This window comes from Hemiscyllium ocellatum, chromosome 20, assembly GCF_020745735.1.
Source record: "Hemiscyllium ocellatum isolate sHemOce1 chromosome 20, sHemOce1.pat.X.cur, whole genome shotgun sequence".
Classification (NCBI taxonomy): domain Eukaryota; kingdom Metazoa; phylum Chordata; class Chondrichthyes; order Orectolobiformes; family Hemiscylliidae; genus Hemiscyllium; species Hemiscyllium ocellatum.
In genome coordinates, this window is record NC_083420.1 from 30725166 (window position 1) to 30751543 (window position 26378).

The 26378-nt window shown below is 41.5% G+C and overlaps 1 long non-coding RNA gene across 1 annotated transcript in view; it reads right to left on the reverse strand.

Annotated features, from left to right (window-relative positions):
* The window catches only part of LOC132825305 (uncharacterized), a 127055-nt gene extending 108931 nt beyond the window's left edge, over positions 1-18124 (reverse strand). Inside the window, exon 1 of the long non-coding RNA XR_009645772.1 lies at positions 18096-18124. This is a non-coding gene — a long non-coding RNA (uncharacterized LOC132825305). The remainder of the gene's footprint in view (positions 1-18095) is intronic.
* Positions 18125-26378: the final 8254 nt, after the last annotated feature.

Consider the following 26378-nt stretch of genomic DNA (forward strand, 5'->3'; position numbering starts at 1 on the left):
CTTCAGAGTAACATTGCATCAGGAAGTTATACTTCTCTCGGGAGGCAGGCGGTGAGCTATTCAAACCTCTTAAAACATGAACTAGCTCACTCTCCTCACTGGCCATTGTCATGGAAATTTGTATGTATTAGAATAACATTTAGTTTCAGCAATATAACATTGGAGGTTCAAGTGTAAAATATAAGATAAGGGGAAATCTGATTCAGAAGCTGATAGCAACTCTGACGTAAATGCAATTCAAACAAGCCTGAGTTTGTTACACATAAAAAGCTTCCTTTATTTATCTTACAAGGTCATGAGTAGAGTTTCTGAAGAAATAAACAATGGAGGGTCATAGAATCATAGATTCACAGATGTATAGCATGGAAACAGACCTTTCGGTCCAACCCATCCGTGCCGACCAGCTATCCCAACCCAATCTAGTCCCATCTGCTAGCATCCGGCCCAAATCCCTCCAAACCCTTCCTATTCATATACCCATCCAAATGCCTTTTAAATGTTGCAATTGTACTAGCCTCCACCACTTCCTCTGGCAGCTCATTCCATACAGGTACCACCCTCTGCATGAAAAAGTTGCCCCTTAGATCTCTTTTATATTTTTCTACACTCACCCTAAACCTATGCCGTCTAGTTCTGGACTCCCCCACCAAGGATAAAGACTTTGTATATTTATCCTATCCATGTCCCTCATGATTTTATAAACCTCTATATGGTCAACCCTCAGCCTCCGGAACTCCAGGGAAAACAGTCCCAACTTTTTCAAACTTTCCCTATAGCTCAAATCCACCAACCCTGGCAACATTCCTGTAAATCTTTTCTGAACCCTTTCAAGTTTCACAACATCCTTCTGATAGGAAGGAGACCAGAATTGCATGCAATATTCTAAGAGTGGCTTAACCAATGTCCTGTACAGTGGCAACATGACCTCCCAACTCCTGTACTCAATACTCTGAATAATAAAGGAAAGCATACCAAACACCTTAACTATCCTATCACCCTGTGACCCACTTTCAAGGAGCTATGAACCTGCACTCTAAGTTCCCTTTGTTCAGCAACACTCCCTAGGACCTTTCCATTGAGTCTATTAGTCCTGCTAAGATTTGCTTTCCCAAAATTATCTAAAGTAAGCTCCATCTGCCACTCCTCAGCCTACTGGCCCATCTGATCAAGATCCTGTTGCAATCTGAGGTAACCCTCTTCGCTGTCCACTACACCTCCAATTTTGGTGTCATCTGCAAATTTACTAACTATTGTGCTCACTCCCAAATCATTTACATAAATGATGAAAGGTAGTGGACCCAGCAACAATCCTTGTGGCACTCCACTAGTCACAGGCTTCCAGTCTGAAGAACAACCCTCCACCATCACCCTCTGTCTTCTACCTGCCAGTTCTATATCCAAATGACTAGTTCTCCCTGTATTCCATGAGACCTAACCTTGCTAATCAGTCTTCCATGAGGAACCTTGTTGAAAGCTTTACTAAAATCCATATAGAACAAGTCTATTACTCTGCCCTAATCAATCCTCTTGGTCCACTGTTACTTCAATAGCTGGTTTGAATTATGTTTTGGTTCTCATTTCAAAAAAAGAATAAACTTACAATGTAAATAGGAGAATTACTTAACTGTGCAAGTAATTCTGGGAGTGGGAATTGGTAAAACTCCTTTACAAATATAAATTTTTGATACAGGTTACAGAATCAATGTCTTGTCAAGGGTAGACAAAATTGTTGATGTTCCTGTTTGAAGCATGCCACGTTGCCATAGGGATAACCGTGGTGCTGCGAGGTTCTTTCGTTTAATTTACCTGTACGCTTTTGCAGTCAGTTTGCAGATTAATAATAAGGGGTATTACATATTGATATGCAAATGAGAAGAAATTTCCTCTCTCAGTAGTCTTCAGTGTTTGGAATGGTCTTTCTCCTCGCCAAACCGTGGAGTCTTGAATACATAGAGAGGAATTAAGGGTTATGGGAGGGGGTAGGAAAGTGGAGTCAGGGTCACAATCAGAGCAGTCATGGTCTGACTGAATCATAGAGCAAGCTGAAGGGGCCACATGCCATTCTCCTGCACTGCCTTCCAAAGTGCTTATGTTACAGAAGCAAGCAATTCTGTTGGGGGAAGCATACAGAGGCAGGCACAGCTTTGCTTTGGTGTTAACTACATTACACAATACTGAGAGAGCTGATCGGAAGTATTGGTCAGAGAAGAGGATATTTGTGGAACTGAGTACCTAATGCATGCCATTATGACATAGAATATTAATTTATAATACTGACTTTGCTTAGTTTATTTATATTATATGCAGTGAAGTTTGTTTTTATTTAAAAATGTGAAATCTTAGGGCGTAATTCTTAATTGTTGGATGAGTGTGTTTGTTTTTAAATATTAACGAACTCGAAAAGGATTCCAAAACCGATGTGTTGACCCCGTGACCAAAGTGAACAGAGGTTTAAAAAAAACTTGCCTCAGGCTCTTTCCAACCTGTAGAAGGTGCTGTCAGTCACATGAGTCAGTCAGCAGTCCATGCCTGTGTCAAACAGGACCCTTGGTAGTCTCTTTGCTAAGTCCAACCATTTTTATCAAATTCCTCATGGACCCACAGCAGCCAGCAAGAAACAGCTGTAGGTATTGCTGCCACTGCAGGCTTCCCACAGGCTCAGACTGTGATTGACAGCACCCACATATCCGCAAGGAAGTCTCCCAACCTGCCACAGCTTTAACACATAAGAAACGCTCCCATTCCATCACTGTTCAGCTGCTGAGCAATCACCACCAGGGAATTATACAGGTCTGTGCCTGACCTTTTTTGGCAGCTGTCACAACATACTTTGCCTGTCCAGCATTTCTCCGCTATTTGACCCAGCTCAAGCCATCACAAACTTTCATACATCGATTACCAATTATACTTGTGGCTTATGACACTTCCACACTACTTACGTTCATCCTCAATAGAAAAAAATAGAAGACCACAAGAGCTATCGCAAAGCAGTCCATCAAAGTGTCTAACAGTGATACTGCTGTCTGGAGAGATCTTCCCAATAGTTCACCAAGATTATTCTGAATTGCAGCTGTCTTGAGTCCTGCAGAACTTTACAATGCATTGGAGACAACATACTGAGCCTGAATGTATTGACAAAGATTTGATTTGATTTATTATTGTTGCATGTACCTAAGTACAGTGAAAAGTTGTGTTTTGCTGCAGTACAGGCAGATCATAACGTACATAGATCAGATGATTGAACAGAGCAAAGTGTACAAAGTTACAGCTACAAGGAATGTACACATAAAGCAAGATTGACATTAGATTTAAAGTTTGAGAGGACCATTCAGAAGCCTAACAACAGTGAGGAAGAAACTGTTCTTGAACCTGTTGGTACGAGTGCTTACCCTTTTTTATCTTCTGCCTAAGGCAAGATATTGGGAGAGATTATAATCAGGGTGGGCGGGGTATTTGATGTCCGCTGTCTTCCCATGGTAATGAGAAGTGTAAATGAATGTCAACAATGGTGCAGAGAGAGAAGAAGCAGGAGGTAGTTAGTGACCAGTCAACAGACCACCTCATTCCCAAGAGCATACAAATTACAATCCTTTCGTTCCTTGGCTCTTCTGTCAAATCACGGTTGAGCCCTTCTTCACAGGGTGCATCTAGGAAGCACACAGAGTATCACTGCATTTGGTAGCACCTATTCTGCCTCACCATTGGCTTGCTGAGGTACCTGAAGCCAAACATTCAGCATCTCAATTATCCTCTCCAAACACCTATCAGTTATTTGTACAAGAGTAGTTTTGTAATGCATAGCTTCGATCACATGTAAAAAGTAAATATTTGGCCAAAATGAATATGGATCCATCACATGCAGAGGCAGGAGAATTTATTTTTGGGAGTAGAAAAATTGCACAGAAGCTAAGTGATTACAGGACTTGAGATCCAAGTGGCTAAGCAGAAGTGGGTATTGCAGATACTGGAGATTACAGTCAAGATTAGAGGGGCACTGGAAAAGCACAGCAGGTCAGGCAGCAGAGGACCAGGAAAATCAATGTTTCAGGCAAAAGTCCTTCATCAGGAATCCAAGTGCCTAAGCTGAGTGAGGCATGGAAGGAAATTAGTATTAGCAAGAAGATTGTGATGGGGGAATTCACTAAATTAATTACTGGAAAAAAATGCTAAGTTGGCAGACCTGATATTCTACTTTAAAATGTTGAAAGGGGAAGTTATAGGTAGTCAACACATTGGTGATTATCTTCCCAAATATCATAGAATATTGAATGAGCCTTTGGATTGAAAGATAGAAAAATGTTGCCTCACTATTTAAGGGAGCAAGAGAAAACAGAACTTGTGATAAATATCCACCAGTATAATAATGATCTGATTGGGAGTAGTCATCATGGATTTGTGAATGGGAAATTACATTTTACTAACATTATAGAGTTGAATTATAAACAAAATTGATGGAGAGCTGATGGATATATTATACCTGGATTTTCCAAAGGTTTTGATCAAGTTGCTTACATGATGCTGATTAGATAAATTAAAGCACAAAGGATAGAAGGTGAGGTACATCATGCATTAATGATTGGCTAACAGACAATAGTCAGTAGGAATAAGTGGGTCTTTTTCACACTAACAGCCAGTGATTAATGGGGTACTATAGCTTGAATTCCAACTGTTCAAAGTATGCCAATGGTTTGGAGCTGGGGAGCAAAATATTTGCAAATCTATGCATGGTACAAGTGGGATCATATGTTATAAGGAAGATGTAAAGCAGTTTGAAGAGAATTTGTACAGGCTTAGCGAATGGATAAGAATATGGCAGATAGAATTTAGGAACCGGTTTCTCCTACCAATGTTAGTAACGTCGCATATTTCCATCTTATATTCTAAGAGGTTGGAAAGTATTGATGTACAAACCAACGTAGATGCCCTTGTTCATAGATCACTGAAAGTTAATATACCAGTGCAATGAGCTATTAGGAAGGTTAACAAAAGATAGTGTTTATTACAAGAGGGTTTGAGTTGAAGACTATTGAAGATTTGCTTCAATTGCATAAGAGCTTGGTTAGTCCACCTAAAGTACAGTCTCTTTGGTTCAGAGTAGATATTAATGCTATGGAGGGAGTGCAACAAGACTTGGTGGAAAGGAGGGACTGTCCTGTGAAGAGAATGATTAATTGTGCAAACTGGGCCTGTAGTGTCTGGAGTTTTGAAGAATGAGAAATCTCAGTGAAAATGACAAAGTGCTGAAAGGAATCATCAGTATATTTACAGGAAAGATGTTTCTGCTGGTCAGGGAGTTGAAAATCAGAGGTCACAATTTATAAATGCGGAAGATGCTACTTAGGTCTGAGATTAGAAAAATTTGTTTTACTCAGAGTTGTGAACCTTTCAAATTTTCTACCACAGAAGGCTTGGAAGCTTAGTGCTTGATTATATTTAAGTTAAAACTGATAGATTTCTGGTTGAGTGGTGATTATGAAGATGGAGTGAATAAAAGACATTGAAGTGCTCTATCAAACATGATGGCATTGAATGGCAAGACAGAATTTAAGGCTGAATGGCCTATACCTGTTCCTATATTCCAATGTCATCAACGACAGCTTCAGGTGATAGGTCATGTCTCTCATGCCTGTCTTTGTGGAATTAATCAGAGATTCCATGGTGGAAGGAAGTAAATGTGCAGCAGCTTCTCTGATGCTCTACACCTTGAAGGACCCTTTGCCGTGCAATCAGGCAGGATTTATAATTAGCAAGGGGAACCCCTTGTGGACAAATCTAACAAAGTCAATGAGTGCTACCTTCAATGCCATGTGAAGAGCCCTGTCCCTCATGCCTATTGACTTCAGTTTTATTCAGATTCCTTAAAATTACTAATACAATAACAAAATACTGCTGATGCTCACAGTTTGGATTAAAAACAGAAGATTCTGGATCTATCCAGCTCATCAGGCAGCATCAGTGGGAGGGAAAATAAACAAAACCAAGTTAACATTTCAAGTCATTGATCTTTTCAGAACTTCCATCAGTTAACTCTTTCCACAGATGCTGCCTGAATACCTTTTGCATTTTTTTTTGTTTTTATTATTCCTTGCTGCTACACCTGGTCAAATGTTGACCAGGCAGTCTTTCTCACCTCCCCTCTTAAATACAGCTCTTTTTGTTCTTGTTTGGACCTTTTTCACCAGACATGACATCCAGTCTACATTCCCCAATTTGTCTCTGAACGTGGCCTTTACCTGTTTCAAGAAGATTGTACGGTTAAGCAGGCTATCTGCACATCTAAAGCTGTTCTGGTATTTGTTCCCTGGACACTTGTATGGATAGTATTAACAACTGAGGTACAGTTTCCAACCATTGTGTCTCATGTGTTGTGTGCAGGCCACTGCTGTCCTCTGAGCTTCCGAACATATTGAAAGGAATGGCAGCCACAAATGTTTTCACTTTAGTCACAAGGCTCTCTATTGCAAAGTAAAGGTTTCAATAAATAAGGTATACAATCACAATTCAGATCAATTGTGGAAACCACTGCAGAAATTTAGCACCACGGCAATAGTGATCCTCCCAGGCCGAAAATCAAACGAGAGCCATAAATCACTTCATTCGCAAGGGACCGAAGATCCAACTGAACCATTATTTGTCAGTGTAACTGGTTTCAGTGCTGGCTGACACTGACCTAAATCCAGAAAATTTGTTGTCACGGTACCTTGGACAGAAGTGTGGAGGTGTGATAGCTGAATTTGCTGAACATTGCAGTGGCCCAGAATCACAGGAATTTTTCTGGACCTGTGACATTTGACCGACACCTGTGGTGCAAGGTCCCAGTAAAATCCTGACCATTCCTCTAATATAGGTTTGTGTCTGCAGCTTTCAATTGAGAAATCTCCCTAGTCCAGACTGCAAATGTGTTATACAGTTTTCAATAGAAATTGTACTCGAGTCCTGATGTTAATGTCTTGACAGCCTTGGACAGATATCCTGTTGCCTGTTTCGGAGAGAGTGAGTCAATATGCAAACTGGTTACCTTCTAGCATTCTAGATCTGGCAGTATCTTGGATGATAGGAGTTAATTTCCATCAGTCACTTCCCAAATCGGAAAAGATGCCAGGCCTGAGAACACTTTTCTTTGTTTCCATTGTAAATTATGACAAGAAAACCGAATCCTACTGAACAAGTCTCTAAATACTGGGAGTAGTGATTAAACTTGCACGAGCATGTTTTCCAGACCTCATCTGCCAAAGCACCCCAAACCGAGTGGTGATATTTAAATGTAATGATGACAGTCTGCCAAGCTTTTCACAGAGAATCCTGGCCAATCATCATTGAGGCGGGAAAGGTAAAAGCCATTAGGCTGTAGAACACACTCATGGCAGTGATCCGAACAACTAACAGCTATTTTGAGATTCTGGAAACCAATGAGAAATGCACAACGCTATGGAGAATATCTTTTGTCCATCCAAGACTCTGGATTTTCTGGAAATCCACAACAAAACATTGAATGGGAGAAACTGGCATCATGGATCCATTTGACATTGGACTCCCTCCAGATTCAGGAAGTCAGGAAACAATCAGTTCAGTCAGTTCCTGTATACAATTGGCAGCTGTGGCAACATGTTAAGAAGGCAAGGAGTTGATAAAGGAACTGCTCAATTTGAACAGGTTATTAAAACCTTCAATTCCTCATTCAAATTTTAAAGGGAGGCTCTCAGACAGGGGAAAGCTCTGTATAGATACCTAGGGCTTTGCAGTAAGTTTCTTTCCTCTGTTAATTCGTTCCATTAGCAGCTTGGAAGCATGGAAATGGCAGACCGTCAATGACAGAGCAGACTGGAAGGCAGAAGGCATGGTTGCCACCTGAACCAATATTTCCATTATGGGGGTAGAAATAGCACATCATTGCCTAGTTTACCCAGCCATTCATGCAAAGTGCCACTTCTGCCACAGGAGGGGCTATTTCCAAACAGTATGCTATGATATATAGCTTTCACCTCCAACTTGAAAACTTGAGGTTACAGGATCCTAAGGACAAGTTTAGGTTGTCAATATATTTTTCAGTAGCCACAATATTTTAAATTGGACACAGGAATAACTATGCTGAAAATGTGTTGCTGGAAAAGCGCAGCAGGTCAGGCAGCATCCAAGGAACAGGAGAATTGACGTTTCGGGCATGAACCCTTCTTCAGGAACCTTCCTGAAGAAGGGCTCATGCCTGAAACGTCGATTCTCCTGCTACTTGGATGCTGCCTGACCTGCTGCGCTTTTCCAGCAACACATTTTCAGCTCTGATCTCCAGCATCTGCAGTCCTCACTTTCTCCACAGGAATAACTATCTCTATTCGTTTCGATACTACCATAGTTGTAGCCTGAATTTTTCCAGCATTCACACTTGGATTCCATGCTCCAGGGGGCATGGAATCACTAGAAGTGTAAAGCCTGATGGTTTGAGAGAAATTTCGGAAGTCCTTTATGCCATCGACAATCGGAAGTTGTGGCTGAGCCATGGAGTCTGCTCAGACTGAAGCTCTATCTGACAAGTGACGAGCTAAAGCAGCAAGATCAGGCAAACAAGTTTAAGAGGCAATTTCCAAAACTATCACTACATTGGCAAAGTTGCAAACAGCTTACCATATCCTTCTAAAACCAACTGCCAAGTGGGTGTCAAGGTGTGGCACTGGAAAAGCAGCTCAGACAGTTTCGGGCAGAAATCCTTCGTCATTCATGCCAAGAAAGGTACTATACCCTTTCTTTCAGATGAGAGGAAGGAGATTGACGTCATCTATGCTGCACCAGATGGTGAAATCTCCAGTGAGCCAGCCCACTTCTTGGTGCTATGTCTTATGTACTCCTAACAGTTCCTTACACATTTGTTAAATCTCTCACAACAAGTTCAACCAGGCTATGGGAGTAAGAAATTCAGCTTATGATATCTGTCAACAAGAAAATGGCTGAAGCTCACAGGGAGCTCAGTCTTCACAAAATTGGATGCAAATGATGGCTTTTGACAATACCCCACTAAATGATAGGTCAGAACAGTTAATCGCATTTACTATTCCTGTCGGCACAGTTTTAATTGTCTACTTAGAATTGCCTCACCACCTCATGCTCTTCAATGCACCATGTCTTATATTCTTGTGGGGCCTGATAGATCTTCCACATGGATGTTCTTGTTCAATACATCACCATTGTGAAGCATGATGCAAAATACACCTCTCTCACTCAGCCACACATATGGGATCTCCGAGCCAGGCATCAATGATTAAACTATATTGTTGATGCATCTTGGATCATGATATATCCTTAAACAAAGTCAGCAGCAACTCAGAACTTTCTCCTGCCCAATATAGTCAACAAAATCCAACACTCTGCAATTGTATCTGGGCAAGGTCCAATCAGTATTGCGCACATCAATGCACCACTGCAGTGGCTCCTTAAAGACAACCAGGCTTGATACTGGGACACACCCACCAATCACAGACTTTCAATCTGTTTAAAAGCTGCTTCTATCTACCCACACCCTGTCCTCTTACAATCCAGACATTCCCATCATTACAGCTGTGCAACCGCCATTGGCCTAGAAGTGGATTTGTTTTCGATCTAATATGACTGGTTAAGATATCAGGAAAGAGGTTCAGGCAGTCACCTGGACAAGTAGAAATGTTCTTCAACTATATCCTAGTCCTTCAAGTTCACAATCCAGATCAAAATTAAGTCATTGACTCTCTCAAGCAACAAAAAGATGGTCAGTATGTCAGTTCCAATCCAACAATTCTGAAACCTTCCCTCATTGTCATTGAATATTGTTTCCAGTAGTTGTAAGTCAATTGTCGACACTGGCCCATCTCTACGGTAGTTATCACCAGGTTCAGAGATTTTGCCATGCATAGGAACTGAGCTGAGCATCTCTGACAATGGTCTGAAGTTCATGAAAGAGTGCTTCACTGAATCATACATTTTTGTACATATTACCATTTCACCTCGATACCCTGTAGCTCCAAATTGTTTTGGGATGGAATGCTGCGTGAAATGCAGCATGCAACAATGATCTGAGAGTCTGGCTAATGAATACATAAAAGTATGTCCAAATCTGACAGGGCATAAGTTTTATGGCAGCATGGAAAAGCACTTTTCTGGAACAGGTGAAGAATTTCCTATGCCTTGTGATAACACAGTGTGTGTTTGGTGTATTGTTTCTTTGCTGAAGGAAGGAATTATGTGAGGTATGGTTTGGAAAGGAAATACCTCATCCCTAAGCAGTTATCCAGTCAGTTGATGTTAGGCTGAGGAGATATTTATTTGTTGTAATGTGAACTTGTCCTCAATTTTATAGCACCTGCTCTGGATCTATGCCTTTTCTTCTTTCCAACTTTTAATCTTTGTTTTTTGTTCTCCAATTTCCCTTAATATTTCCTTGACTTGTCCTTCTGATCCACCGTCCCTTCCCCACTTCGCAACACCATCAAACTAGGACCTTTCCACCTCTCATCTGATCCAAAAAGATATATTGGACTCAAAATGTTCATCCTGTTTCTCTCTCCACAGATGCCGCCAAACCTGAGTTTCTCCAGCACTTTGTTTTTTTTATTTCAACTCTCCAGCACTGATAATGTTTTGCTTTTTATTATTGAGACACAATATTTGGCTAGATAAAAAGAGAACAACTGACTTTGAATGCGAACAAGAGGCATTGTAAGCTGAATGGTTCAGAAAGCAGCTGGACGTAGATTGGTAACAGCTCTCCTCTTACTGAAGCAGCAGCACAGGCGATTGATACATGACTGGGTGGCGGTCATGATGGAAGGGTGCATGCAGAGTGGAGAGATGAAAGGGCATAAGATGGAACATAAGGTTGACTTTAAAACACAATCCACACAGTGGAATTCCTCTGAATTTAAGGCTGAGTGACACAGATGGCTATAAAAAAAAATTGACATAACACCAACAATAAAAGCCCTTTAAGAATGTTGGCTCTTAATACAGTATCATCAAGTTAATGAGGCCTTGGGGACACCTTGTGATTTTGGCATACTTTTTCATCTGAATAAGGGACTTAAATAACAATCAGAGTTATAATGGAATGGCCAGATCAGACAAGTTATATATTCAGCAAGGGGAAACAGCAGATTTATTCCATTATTTTCTGCATAACAGTTGCTAAGAGATGTGGTGGTGACCCATAATGTTTTCTGCCTTCACAAATAGCTTCTAACCTTATACCTCATTGAGCCAAATACTGAAATAAATATCTAGATGGAAACAAATTGGATAGTAATGAAGACTGCCTAATGTGAACTGTTTTCTCATCCTTACTGTCTTTTCCTATTCATCAAACATATTCTCAGAAGAGACTCTTTGCTTATGTTTTAGACTGATATTGAAGTAAATAAATTTTAACTCTGGAAGGAAGCTTTGCTGTTTCTCTATGTGCATTTTCAGCATGAAAGATAAGATTGTACACTATCCTTCTGGATGCTGTTTCAAAAACACGATCCACAACTGAGGTGTTTGCCTGCAAACTATTAGTGGTTCCCCTTGCCTTGCTATCTATTTTTTATGTTAAAGGGAATGACATTGAAGTGGTATTTCAATACCAACTCCCCCTTTGCCCCACGACACCCACTACCTCCCCTCAACACCCAATTTCCTGCTGACAGTTACGTAAGGTGAGAGGGGCTAGCCTTAAGGCAGCAGTTGACAGTATGTATCTTCAAGGAGTATGAGTAAAATTGAAGTTAAAGGCAACTAGGGGAGAAATCCCTCACAAGCTGCAGTCCTACCTGCCCAAAGGAAACTGTGCTTGTTTCAACCCATTCCCATCAACCCCAGGATCACTGGGTTCCTTCAAACAGTACTTTGGTCCAACTCACTTATTCCTTCATGACTCTTCCTCCATTTTAAGGTCAGAGTGATGATATTCATTGAGTGCAAATTTTCATTTCCATGATAAGACCTGGACAATATTTAGGCTTCAGAATGTGATATTCATGCCACAGAAAATGCCAAGCGGTGACCATATCCAACATGAGCCTTAATACCTCCTTTTGACATTCCCTGGGAATTATCATAACCAAATCGACAACTATCAACATGTTAGGAGTATTAAGAGAAAATTAACTGAATTCAGCACAAATTTACTTCAAAGCAGTCAATGATTGTGAATTCTGTGGTAAGTAATGGATCTGTTGACTAGCAATGTCTTTCCATCATCAACAAAGGACAAATCAGGAGCAAAGCAGAATACTTCCCAATGCTCGGATGAGTTCAACTTCAACAACAGTGAGAAACAGAACACATTTCAGGATAAAGCCATCTGCTTGCTTGGCATACCACCTACTATATTAAAATATTCTCTTCCTCAACCATTGGCACATGCTATTGTAGTGTATGCCATCCAGATGTTGTACGCCAGCAACTTACCAATGTTTTTACAATAGCACCTCTGAAATCTGCACCCTCTGCATTCTAGAAAACAAAGACAATAGACACCAGGGAACATCACAGCTGGTAAACTTTTCTCCAAGTCAAACATCATCTCGGCTTGAAACTATATCACCATTCCTTCACGGTCATAATTTTGAACTTCCACTCCAACAGCAATATGGGTGTAGCTATACCAAAATGGAGTGCAGTGGTTTGTGAAATTCTCTATTATCATTTCCAGGGAACTTAGAGCTAGGTAGTAACTCCTGGCTTTGCTGGCAATGCCCACATCCAATGAATGGAGACGAGACACAGGTTTAGCCAAACCAGCAATCCTGAAAAGGGATTGCTAGGTGTTACAGCAATGATCACAAAACCTGTTCAAGGATTATATTATGAAGTCACAAGCTCCTGCTAGCTCTATTAAGTGACACTGGCTTTCTACCCTCTAGGATTCCCTCGTCCCTGTCAATACCCGAGCCCACCTTGGTAGTGTCAGCAGGAATTCATCAGGCTTCATTTTGGCACTGTTTGGTACATCCAACTTATTCCTTGTATTCAAACAAGATCTGATGTCTAGTTGACTGAGGCATATAAACCTGCATGGAGCAGTCAGCATTCAACTGACTTGGTTAAAGTTGACAAAAGTCAAATTCCTGTTCTATTGCTTTGCACATGCTTGGATTTAAATTTAACTTCTACAGGGAGCAAGGTGGACAGTAGTCCACCTGATGAACTTCAATTGAAAAGAACATTTGTGGCTTATGCAATCTACAGTGTAAAGTCCTTGCCTTTCACAAAGTTGACTTTTACCTTGTTTAACCTCCAATGTGGAGCTTTGGGACTGGATGCCAGCAGCTAAATTTTATGTACTAATCTTTTTGGCAAAGTGCAAGTCGCATTAAGTTCATTTGAGGGTTTTCCAAAATGAAGCCTAGATATATTTCTCATTGCATCTTACCAGATTCACCTCATTAACTACCACCTCGAGGGCATCCCTCACATCCGATTCCATCCCAATTTACCCGGAACAACTCAGCAAATATCTGCCAAAAGACCAGCATCCTTTGCACCGTGTTGTCTTTACAAGGCTGTGTTGCACCCAGATCAGTGTTGGCAATCTGGCATTGCCCCTCACAGGAAGCAGTATGGCCTAGCAGTCACAAAGCCATGCTGCTCGAGACAGTTAGCCAACATTATTGATACTTCCCCTTATGTCCAACACCATTCTCCTTCCCTTGTCCCAGTTTAGCCAGCAGACCATAGAGTTTACCTGTCCTTAGCTAAATCCCATCTGGACATCCTTTCTAAGTCAGTGCTACCCTCCCCGATGCCCCCCATAGACCTGCATCATGGACTATCACGAACAGGCCCAAGTAATTGGATAAATCTCAAGATGAAGTTTAATTTACAACCAGCAACAATGAACACACACAAAAAAAATAGAAGCAGTAACTCACCCTCACAATACAAACCGAACATTGCAATCTTCCTGCTCAGGCTACAGCACTGACCTTGATGCTGGGGGAGGTAACTGAACGGGTGTGATCTTGTACAACCAGCAATGGTCACTGTCCAGCATTTGTGAAGATACAACAGAGAGATCCCACACAGAATCCTGTAACAGTCAGTCAGACACTCAGGGCCCCGTCAGCAGCCACTCTGACAGAAATTCAGAGCAGCTGTTATCTTTGCATCCATCAGGAGAGGATGGCCTCCTGCTCCTGCAACCTTCAGGTCCCACTCCAGCCTCCATGTCACATTACACCTTGCACAACCCAGACAGCCCCTTTCTGTCCATCCCCCACAAGGAGACCTGACATATAGAACTTCACCTCCAACTATCTTCCTTGTACCAGTACATCAAAATGATACCCACCCAGGTCTTCTACGCTCCCATGTGAAGACCATAATGGGGGTTACAGTTAGTAACCTCTAGTCCTGTCACCTACCATGCTCTCCTTTACCTTCATTCATCCAGAATTTCTCCCATCACCAACCTTGGCCTACTTGAATTTTGGATTACATACAAAAGCAGAACTCAGATGGAAGTATGAACATTAAAGGAAACAACACAGACTTGACCAAATAGAAGGTATTCTGTACTCTAGCTAATTACAAATAAATTTATTATTGATTTGACGGTTGTTTCAGTCCTGGTCAAAGCAACTTGTTCTTTCAGAGAAAAGATAGCTGTGCTGCTACTTAGTCTACGCTGCCTACATAACAATAGGAAGGCAGTGTGCACTGAGTTTCAGGTAGAAGTTATGCAGTCCAACATGTAAGTGAAAGAAACAAAACACATGATAAAGGTGTTATTCTATTTGCATATCCAGAGGTATGCAAATACTGAAAACAAGGCTCCCTCTGTCAGAATGATTTGCTCTGACACAGTTGGTATTAAATGTTCTCAGTAAACCCAGGTTATTGTCAAAAATGGTTTGAAATGTATTTGCCTGCTTTGGGTGTGAGGAAGATTCGGATGGTTCCTGATGACCTCCGATTTAAAGAACGCAGGCTGTCACTCCTCCATCTGATCTTTGAGCAGCCTCTTCCCAACCAAGCCCATCTTCCCAACATCAAACCTCCCTGTTGTCCAACCACCCTCCTTTGACTCTTATCTCCCAATTCACACACCGCATCTCAAATCTCTACAACTCCCCAACACCCAGATGCCATTTGATTTGCAACGTAAGTGGTACTTCCTCTTCCTTAGTTCTGATTTCATGCTGTGCCTGCTCCATTGAAATGAGACATGTGGTTTGAAATCTCAGAAACTTCTCACCTCATTTTCCTGGTGCAGTATTTGGGCTTCCAAAAGTGGGTACACTGAAATTTCTGTCAGATGCAGCAAAGTTAACTGGAATGCCAGTGACTGCAGGTTGTGCAACTGGGAGCAACTTACATTACCCAGATTTCTAATGAGCTTGAATGAGTAAGCAGAAGTGACAGGTCCCTACAAGAAGGAGAAAACAAACTCAATCTTAGGCCTTAGAAACATTAAACCAAATCTTTTTTCACATATAGGAGATGAGTTATTCACCACAGATTTCCAACCCTCTGATCTGTTCTTGTTATCACAATGATGTGGCTGGTCCAGTTCAGTTTCTTGTCAATGGGTAACTCCCAGGATGTTGATAATGGGGAAGTCAATGATGGCAATGTCATTTAATGCGAAGGGGTGTTGATTAGATTCTCTCTTGTTGAAGGTTTTTATTAACCTTTTGAGTGCCTATTGGTTAACTTTCAAAATGCTCCCCACATACTTGTAAAATAGTATTATCTAACATGAAACCCAACATCACCTCCCCCCCGCCCCGGTCAGGCATTATTTAAAGTGACCATGCAGCTTTTAAAGGTTAGTTGATGATTTATTGCCATTGGTAAGTGCTTACCTTCTGGGCACTTTTGATGTCATTTATCTCCCTGAAAAGTTTACCTTTTGTGCACAGAGAAATGCTTTTATAGCTGTTGTACATCAGTCACTTGCCTCACAAATAGTCTGACTGCAATCATTCGGGGCCTTATCAAGTTGCCTTATGGGACAAAGGAGAAGGGTGCGGGTCCCACCAAGAATGTGAGCTGGTGCTGAAAGAGAGAGGGAATCATTTTCGACCTTAAGTATATTTGGAAGCAACGCCTATGATGCCTTTTCTTCACCAGGATGTCTCCTAAGTCAACAACATTCTGTGCCCAATGCACCATTTCTCAAGCTTTGAACCAAAGCATGAATGGCCATCAATGTCACTGTGCCCCTCAACTCACATGGGATCAGGCTGGAACAGGTGACATAAGCAACATCTTCCAGACTGCCCCACATTAATGTCTCACGGAAATCACAAGGAAAAAGAAAATCTGGAGAAACACTTACATATCCTTCCCTCTATTAAAGTAGTTCAATCACTGCATTTTATTGTTTTTCAAGCTATTTAAAAAGGCAATTGTTCAAACTAAGTTTTATTACAGAGAAAGTTAATTACAATTTTTACCAGAGAGCCATTGGTCAGAGTGAATTCTTTCCTATTAGTGGAATAATTAGGGGAAAACTCATTCAGTGTGAAAGCTATTGAGAATGGTTTGAAAGACCTCTTTTCAGAATAGAGATATAATGAGATTGTTTAGACAGCCTTAAAGGATTTATCTCTCCCATTTGCAGCGTGCTAGTTCTGCTAACAAGTGTTGTCAGCGTTGCGTGTATGAATTGGTGGTTGAACTTCAGTTTGGAGCCAGCTAAAAGATACATAGTTTGACTCCTGGCTGACTGTGGCTCTAACTAGCCAGTTTAGAAGAGAATCCAGAGATGTCTGAGCATAAGTGTGTTGAGTCTCTGCCAATCATTATAAACGTAGATTTTTAGCAAACAGAGGAAGAACACCAGAGGCTTAGTAATTTAAATTGAGGTCAGCTAGGTCTAGGAAAAGCATCACGGAGGTCCAAGTACTTCAAAGCACTTCATAGATTTCACTGTATATACACTATACGCAGTGTCAAGTCAATGCATTGTGGGATTACGGTCTTCAGAGAGGTAGGAACTTCTTTCAAGAGGCAGGGTGAATTTAACTTCTGTATTCGGCATCGATGTGAAAGGAAACGTTTACACAAGCATTATACTTGAAATGTAAATAAAGCTGTTACAAATACTGACACTCAGATGTCAATTAACATTTGGTTGAATTTAACTACTCACTAATCAATGCCCAGGATACAGAAGAAGGCTGAATGACACAATTATCTTAGGAACTGATTGTTGATCAGTTGACTTCAGCATTTGATTAATGCTGCAAAACAAGTTCAATGTCAGAACAGCTTAAATTTGCTTTAAAAATTCTTGTAACAACAAAACCTTACTCCAGTGGATTTATGTTGAATTCAGTGAGATCAGGAAAATGAATAGTGTGGCAATTGATGTAGCATAGTTGGCTCCAAGAACAACTGGAGCTGAGATACCGTACGCATTTTGAAACTGTCCAATAAATATTCTGGCAACAGTCCAGTTCCTGAGGGTTGGTAGATTTGTGCAGGCAAGGAAATTGAATATGTATGTGACTGGATGAAACAAGCAGTACATGAGAATTGCTCTGATTTACACCCAAACCCAAAACAGTACTACACTTCTGCCAATATTACCAAACAGGAAACAAGTATGTGTTTGAACAAATGGGCTGACACTTCAGCCGCACAGTATTCATTCTTTGGACATTAACCAGTCTACTAAGCCTGCAAAACAGAAAGGTAGTGTGCACTGTGGAGTTACACTGTCCAACATGTAGGTCAAGAAAACAAAACCATTGCACAGTGTTGTTGCCTGAAACAGACACTATTCTATTTGCATATCCAGAGGTGTGCAGTCACTTAATACAAGTAAGAATGATTTGGTCTGAGACAGCTGGTATTGGATGTCCTCAGTAAACCTGGGTCACTGTCAAAAAGGTTAATGCTTTGAAATGTATTTACCTGGTTGTAGAGTGAGGAGGAGTGGGAGGGTTCCTGGTTACCTCACAGCTAAAGAACACAGGCTGCCACTCCATCTGATCATTGCAATTTCAGAACCCCCTTCCCCACTAATCCCATCTCCCCAATATCAAATCTCCCCGTCGTCCAAACACCCTCCTTTGACTCTTATTTCCTGATTCACACACTACATCTTAGTCTCTGCATCTTGCCAACACCTAGATGCCACTTACTTTGCAATATAGCCCCATCTGTGATTACTTGCCCCTCGTTCTCATTTCATGCTTCATTGAAATGAGTCACGAGTCTTGAAATCTCAGGGGCTTCTAGCCTCATTATCTTGGTGCAGAGTAACTTCTGTCAGATGCAGCGAAGTCAACTGAACTGCCGGTGACTGCAGATCATGTCCTGGTTGGTGATGGTGATGTTGGAGCACCTTGCGTTATCCATGTTTCTAACGAGTCCAATTTTCCAAACCGAAATGACAAGTCCCCACAAGAAGAAAATAAGTGAATGTTAGCAAACAATCTTGTTATAATCACTCAGAGAATTAAAATTATTTCTTTACTTTATATTCAAATTATATGCTTGAGATGAGGGTCATTTTCAAAAATGCAATGATGCCGTTTATCATCTTGTGTGTTTTTGTGGAATAATTTTACTGAAAGAACAGATGTTGAAACTGTGTGGAAGAACAGTTGAAGAGGAATTTCAATGCCCAGCAGTGTGAGAGATGGGATTATCATGCAGGGTTGAAGCTGCAACACCCTGGGTTAATGGCCATATCTTTGCTGATCTTAATTCTGCTCCCTCACGCTCTTTTGTTTCCAACAGTGTGAAAGTTAACAAAATTAAAATCAAAAGAGGTTTAACCCAGAGTGTTTCAGCTACAACTCTGCATGCTAATGAATCTGCATTGTATTGTCACACCATCTAACTTCACCAACTCCCATTAACAGTCTCTGTTCAAAAGGGAAATATGAAACTTAAGTTTACACAAACATGATCAGCATCTTTATTTCTGTTGGAAACGGGTTTTGGTTTAAAGATGTGCTGATACTTTTGCTCATTGCTCAGGTAGGACAGATGTTTCCTAATATAACTTCTGAAAGGTCAGACTCTTCTTTTAGATTATGCTCCCTCATAGATAGCTGAATTGGTGAAAAGTGTGGCAGGATTGTTGAGAAGGCTATTTTACAAAGTAAAATGCAATCATCAGCTTCATTGAAAGACAAACAAATAGCACATTAAAATACAAAAGCAAGCAAAACATTCAAATCACTGATTAGATTTCTGCTGAAGTTTATGTCACTTTTGTCCAATTCTAAGCACCAGCACTTGTGGAAAGATGTCAAGGGGTTTTATGGAGATTGTATATAGCAGTTCACAAGAATGGCATCAGTAATATAAAGCTTCACTTGTGTGAAAGAAAAAGTACTAGAGAAACCTGCCAACTTCCCAAAACCTGTCCATTATCTATAAGGTCAAGAGTGTGGTGCTGGAAAAGCACAGTAGGTCAGGCAGCACCCAAGGAGCCAGAAACGTTGATTCTCCTGCTCCTCGGATGCTGCTTCACCTGCTGTGCTTTTCCAGTACCTCACTCTCGATTCTGATCTCCAGCGTCTGTGGTCCTCACTTTCTCCTACTATCTATAAAGCACAAGTCAAGAGTGTGGTGGAATGTTCCTTACTCCCCTGGATGGGTGCAGCTCCAGAAGTTTAACACCATCCAGGACAAAATAAGTTGCTTGATTGCCACCACACTACAAAACATTCAGTCCCTCCATCGCGGATGTAGCAGTGTGTACCATCTATGAAATGCACTGCATAATTCACCAAGGATCCTTAGACAGCACCTTCCAAATCTTAAGAACACTACCACATAGTAAGACAAAGGCAGCAGATACATGGGAACACCAACCACCTGCAAGTTCCCCTCCAAGCTATCACTATCCTGACTTGGAAATATATTACCATCGGCGTCATTGGAACAAAACCCAGGAATTTCCTCCTCAATGGTGTTGTGGATCTACCGACATCAAATGGACTGTAGCAGTTAAAGAAAGTAGCTCACCACCACCTTCACAAGTACCACTAGGATGGGAAATAAATGCTAGCCCAGCCAACAACATTCATATCCCATTCATGATTTGTCATTAAAAAAAAACGAAAGGTGTAGGTATTTCTAATGGCTTGTGTGGAGTGGAGACAAAAACATTTCTGAAGAGTGATTGTAATGCATTGGTATGAGAAGGCAATAGGATGACCACAAGTGAGAATATTGACTAATTAGACAACAATGTGAGGAGGTAATTGGAGAAAAAGAAATGAATTGAGCTGTGGGGCACACTGACCTGAGAGATGCTGTGCCGGTGAATACTGCGAATGTTTGAGTTTGAGGTTTGACATGGAAGTGTGGCTTTCTTGAGTGTAAATGTTGAGATTGCTGCTCTTGATTTACTCATCACTACTTCTTGGATGGGAGCAGGGGGTTGCCCTCTTGCTCCCATCTTTGAAAATGCTTACCCCACTGCAGCCTCTCAGATCCTGCAATAGACTTCTGGGTAAAAATGGGAAACTTCCCAGGTTTCCTCTTCATTCCTGTGGTTGCTACAGCTTTGAACCTCCAAGAGTTAATGCAGTTGGGTCAGTCTAATTAAAAATCCTTCCGCTGACATAATAGGCACATCTCTCCAACCTTCCCTGAATCGTTGGGGGACATGATGGTGAGATATGAATAGAATGAACCCTGGCAAATCCCTCAATTATAAAATTGTGTTTCCAACCCACAGAGTTCCATTATTCTAGCAGGGACTAAATCTCTAGAGTTCCGTCCAACAATGTCATGGAAAGTATCCCTTGTTACGAGCAATGTCCCACCAATCATATTCCTCCAAATATCACATTTCAATATTAGCAATATACTTTTGAGAGTCTTTCTTCATTAAAGATTCTTAAAGTTGTCCAAATAATCCAAAGAATATCACCTTGATCATTACTTCTCTGACTTAGAAAAAAGCACAAATATCTGTATTTTGGTGCAACTCAACCTTGTAAAAATTATATCTTGGATCCTGCAGATATAAAAGATACTAATAGACAAGTACACTGGACATTATCTCGGTAAGCTTCATGCATGTGCAATTCTAATGATAACAGGAAAGGTCTTTGCTTCAGTGAAGTAGTTGAAATCTATTGAGTGCAGCTCCAGTTGCAATCTTAGGAAAAGATAATGCTTATGGCTTTGAAGGTGACCTGTCCCTTAAGTTTTACTCATCTGGCTCCCACCAGGTTGTGTCTCGAGATATAAGCAAACTTGCACTTTGAAGTAAACTGGCTGAGGTTGTTTGTCATGGTTGAATAGCTGTCAGTGAAGCTTTCAATCGTGTTGTGTGTCAGGGTGAGGGAAAACATATGAATGTTAGAGTTTTAACTGATAGCCACTGTTAGTAAGTGAGTGATGGATGTCTGGTGAATTGAGCACTGACTGAGTGCTGTTGAACACAGTTGGTAGAATAGTCTGAAGGTGCGCTCACTTACCTTAACAACTTATGTGAGACGCTACCCCTGAATCAACGTTCCTGTTATTCACACCACCATCATGGCTTTGCACTGTCTTCTGAGCACTTGAACAAAGGATCATCGGCATAGCCGACATCTCCAGTTCTTCCCCCCAATGACATCAAGGAGTCCAGTTCATTCCCACAACATGCTGAGTGCCTCATGGGTTCGACCATTGCTCTCAAGTATTGTTGCTCATATTTAAGGAGAAGAAAGTGAGCACTGCAAATGCTGGAGATCAGAGTTGACAGTGTGGTGCTGAAAAAGCACAGCCAGTCAGGCATCATCCGAGGAGCAGGAAAATCAACATTTCGGGCATAAACCTTTCATCACGAATGAGATTTCATTCCTGATGAAGGGCTTAGACCTGAAACATTGATTCTCCTGCTCCTCGGATGCTGTGACCTGCTGTGCTTTTCCAGCACCACACTCTTCGATTACTCATATTTAAGCTTGGGTTAAAAACTTCAATTATATCTAGCAGTGAGAACTCACACATAAATGGTACAGGCTGCACTAGACACTCTTGTTGGTCAAGATTAGAGTGACGTTTTGGGCAAAAGCCCTTCATCAGGTCCCCTGCTGCCTGTTAACACTTGGTTGCATATAGATATCAGATGAAGGAATAGGCAGAACAAATTCTGTGTTGTCTGCAATGTTATGAAGAGACTCAGGTTAATCTCAGAGCATGATTCTGGGCCTGTTTTCAAGTCCTATTCAACTTTTTCCCCCTTAATCTGTGACAGGTCCCTTCTCTATTTTTGTTGTATCTTGAATGTTTTATCTAAAATCCTCACTTTATCTTCTTGACATCACATACTCAATGCAAGTATTAAATGTTTTTTTTATTACACATCAGGAATGTGCAAGTGCAGAAAATACAGAAAATTGCAATCAAAGCTAAGCATTGCTAAATACTATTATATTGTCAAATAAAATCATGGCCTCAATTTAAAAGATCATACAGCACTCCTTTAACCATTATTCATCGTGTGGGTAATTCAGTCTAAGCATTACTTCTCCCTAGCCCTCAATTGTCCCAATTTCAATGTTAACTCAAGGGAACCCAATCTTACAATTTGCTATTCCAAATTCTATAGACCTCTTTAAATTAATTTAATTTCCATCCCTCTGATAAGTATCAGTGCATTTTACTCTATTTTGATTGTTTCATTAAAAAGTCTATGAAGCATCAGGAGCATGTGTCAGTGCTTTGATTAAAAAGATCAAATCAGTATAGGCTCTCACTCTGCTGAACCATATTAACTGTTCCCAGGAGATATGTTGTCAATACGACTGACCCCAGCCTAAGATTCATTCTTCAGTGTATCTTTATCATTCGTCCTGTAGACTAGTCGCTTCACAATTAACGTATCACCATCCCACACATAGTCAGTCATTCCCAAGAGTATATCACAAGTGATATCAAATACAATTCACATTCAGTCCATCTTATCCAAAAGCAGGACAATCAGGAGGATAACTGGAAGGTTCTGGAAGTATTTGTGTAGATCTCCATCCCTGCATGGTCATGAACAATCTATAAAATCCATCTTTTCATTTCTCAGTGAAAGGGCTGAATTCAGTTGAGACACTGGGGCACCCATGTTGCCTCTTCCTGGGAAAGCTTATGTAACTGTGGCAGATGGGCCTTCCTCTGAAATCATGACATCATGGATAGACATCCCACCAAGTGAATGCTGATAGGCAATCAGAGGCTGATTGTTCCTGTTCTCAGCATCACCACGGGAGGGGGTGGAGTGGGGGGGATTTATGCTTTCAGGATCATGTTGGACCCAGCATACAAGATAAGTCACGTTGGAGTTGGTGACTGGGCTTTTTCAGGTTACAGGGAAGGGTAGTTTGAGTTAGATGTAAGGACAAGGTGTGGCTCTTAGTGCATATCCTGCTGTCTGATGTCCAGCCCCTCAATAAGCCACTGATTTCCACTCACCGAGGGGACAAGCAGCTTCATAACACGAGTGAATTACTCATAGTAAAAGGTGGGTTAATCCCAACCATAGCAGCTGAGGGCCCTAAGTGGTTTTTAATGGGTTGAAAAGCAGCAGTCTGATAATTGCACAAAAATTATTGGCGCTATGAGATCCTGCTAAGGCCACCTGTGATAATCATGGACCCTGCAATGATTTAGCAATGTCACTGATCTGGCTTCAATTTGCAGGCAATTCATTAGCCAAGAATACACAATAAAAATCATAGCCTCAAAGAATCGTGATCATTCTATTGTGAGCACTGATTGCCTCCTTGTTATGTCAGCTAAGTAAATGTGATCAGATAAATAAAATCATAGAATCCCTACAGTGTGAAAACGGCCATTGTATCCATGCTGATCCTCTGAAGAGCATCCAACTCAGATCCAATCCCCTAACCAATCCTTGTAACCCTGCATTTCTCATGGCCAGTCTATCTAATCTGTACATCTTTGGACAGTGAAAGGAGACCACAGCATCAAGAGGAAACCCATGCAGACAGGGGGAAAATATGCAAACTCCACACAGACAGTCACACAAGGGTGGAATCGAACCTGGATCCTTGGCACTGTGAGGCAGCAGTGATCACCATTGAGCCATCGTGCCACCCCTAATGTCACCAAAACCCCTGATCTCAGAACCTACTCAAGTTAGGACTTGAAGGCAGTGCTTCAGAGCTACTACTTTTACACACTGAACTGTAAGCATATGGGGACATGGTCTGTAATGTGCAAGGGTGGCTCTTCCTTGGGAGTGAGGCGACGGCTATCATGAGGGTTGATTGGCAGACTTCTACTTCTCGAATTTGGTTTTACAATATACGTTTGGCTAAAGGAACATACCTCCATACTGCTTATTACAATGACCTCCTTAGAAAATCGCTTGCCACACTGAGTGAAGGTGTAACATTTCTGATAGGCTGACGGCATCCTGCAGGGGACTCCTGCACTGCCTGCCAACATTTACTCATCTTCCTGGTTGTCATCCAACTCTCCTCAGTCTGTGTAGCCCTCTCTAGTGGTGTGACCAGCTCGCTAAATGTGCTATCCATAGCATTCTCAGCCTCATGGCTGCTCCATGGTGAGTCCACTCACAGATCCAGGTGCTCCAAGTGGCAAATCAGGAGTTGCAGCTGAACCCATTTCCTGCATACATAGTCACCATGGAGACTGGAAATGTTACTGCTTTTCCACACATTGCAAGAGGAGCATTCCATGAGGCTGAAGCTTAACACAAACAATAAACCAACAACAAACTCATTAATGACTCATCAAGATCCGATTTCTTGCTCCCTATTCCCAAAAAACTACCAACCACAAGGAGAAGCAATTTACACAGTCTCTCTCTCTCTCTCTCTTACTCTCCAGACACTACTCACTCAGTCTCTCAACCTGCTTCTCCAAAACAGGCAATCTTACATCACTTTTTGAGGTATAACATTAGCACTGAGGCTCCACCTGTTGATTCAGTGCACTGTCACTCCTCTCCTACTGCCCCCATTCACCTCAGAGTCACCCTGCTCCTCTCCCATCGCCCCCATTCATCCCTAGGGTCACCTTGACCTCTCATTACCCCCATTCACACCTAGGTTCATTCCTCCCTGCTCCAGCTGAGCTCCTTATGGCTTTGCTACAAATTTGAAGAGAGCATGAAGTAGACCACAAATGACATGATCAGTGAGCCCAACAAGCTGCAAGAGTGGCCACACTATCTCCAGGGGCTTTAAACAGCAGGTGAAGATTTGCTGAGGAGAACGATGAGGCCCCCAGGTACCGCAGTCTTTGAGGTTAGTTTTGTCAAGTGCCTGTCAGAGTCTGTGGTCCCCATGGATGGCTGCTGGCAACATTTATCCTAAGCAGTGCCACCCTCCACCCCATCCTACCAGTCATGCCCCTCGCTGCCCCATTCCATTTTTGCTGCAATGTGGAAAAGGGGAAGGTTGTGTCTGATGGACATGGATGGAAGAGAATGGTCGTGGAGATACAGGTGTAAGAGAGACAGTGAGGTGGTCCCTGTTGGAAGTGCAGAGAGTTGGAATGTTTAATCTTCTGGGAGGGGGATGAGATGGGTGAGAGCCTTTGAATGGACATGATACAGGAGGCAGTGTGAGAGTTACGGTGTTCTTTTATAATAGTATCCTTTCCGTTCAGAGTCCCTGATGCCTTTTTTTCCTCCAGAAATTAGCGAAGTATTAATTTTAGTGAATTATTTAAGAGTTACTCTCTGTGACTGAATGTGACAGAGCTCACGGGAGTGAGGGGCCTGACAGCAGGAGGTGGCAGATAAGTAATGGTGGCACTTACACTGGCAGAGTGCAAAAGATCCTTTACACTCTCCCTGTACTGCTATGCATCCTGTTTGACCCAGGACAGAGCACTGACCTGGGATGCAATTCATGTCCAGGCTGGCTGTGTCTGGTGGGTTTGTGGGTCAGTACGAGCAAAGGAGGACCCTACCCACTAACACCAATCCCCTAACCGGGGAACCAACTTGCCTTTTTGGGCCATTTCCTCAGTGATAACAGTGCAACAACACAGTATGAGGAGCAACTTGCAGCCTCTGAAATGGCATGCAACTGAGCTTTAAATATGGATGTGGAGGGGTGGACAAAGTTAGAAATCACACAAAACTGGGCTATAGTCCAACAGGTTTATTTGGAAGTGCCCTTCCTTTTTCAAATGGTTGTGGAGTATAAGATCATAAGACACAGAACTTATAGCAGAAGATTGCATTGCCATACAGTGATATCTTGAACAAGCCTAGATTTTTAAGTCTTTCATCTTTTAGAATGCAGGTTTTAATTCATTAATATGTAAATCCCAGAAAATCTTTTAAGTCACCTTCTCAAGATAACTTAAGATTTTATAACAGAAGGTGACAATTAGAGTCTTTCAGATCCTAATCTTGAGTCAGACTGGTTCTATTTCCAAAGTGGAATAAATGAAATATTGCATGGATTAACTGC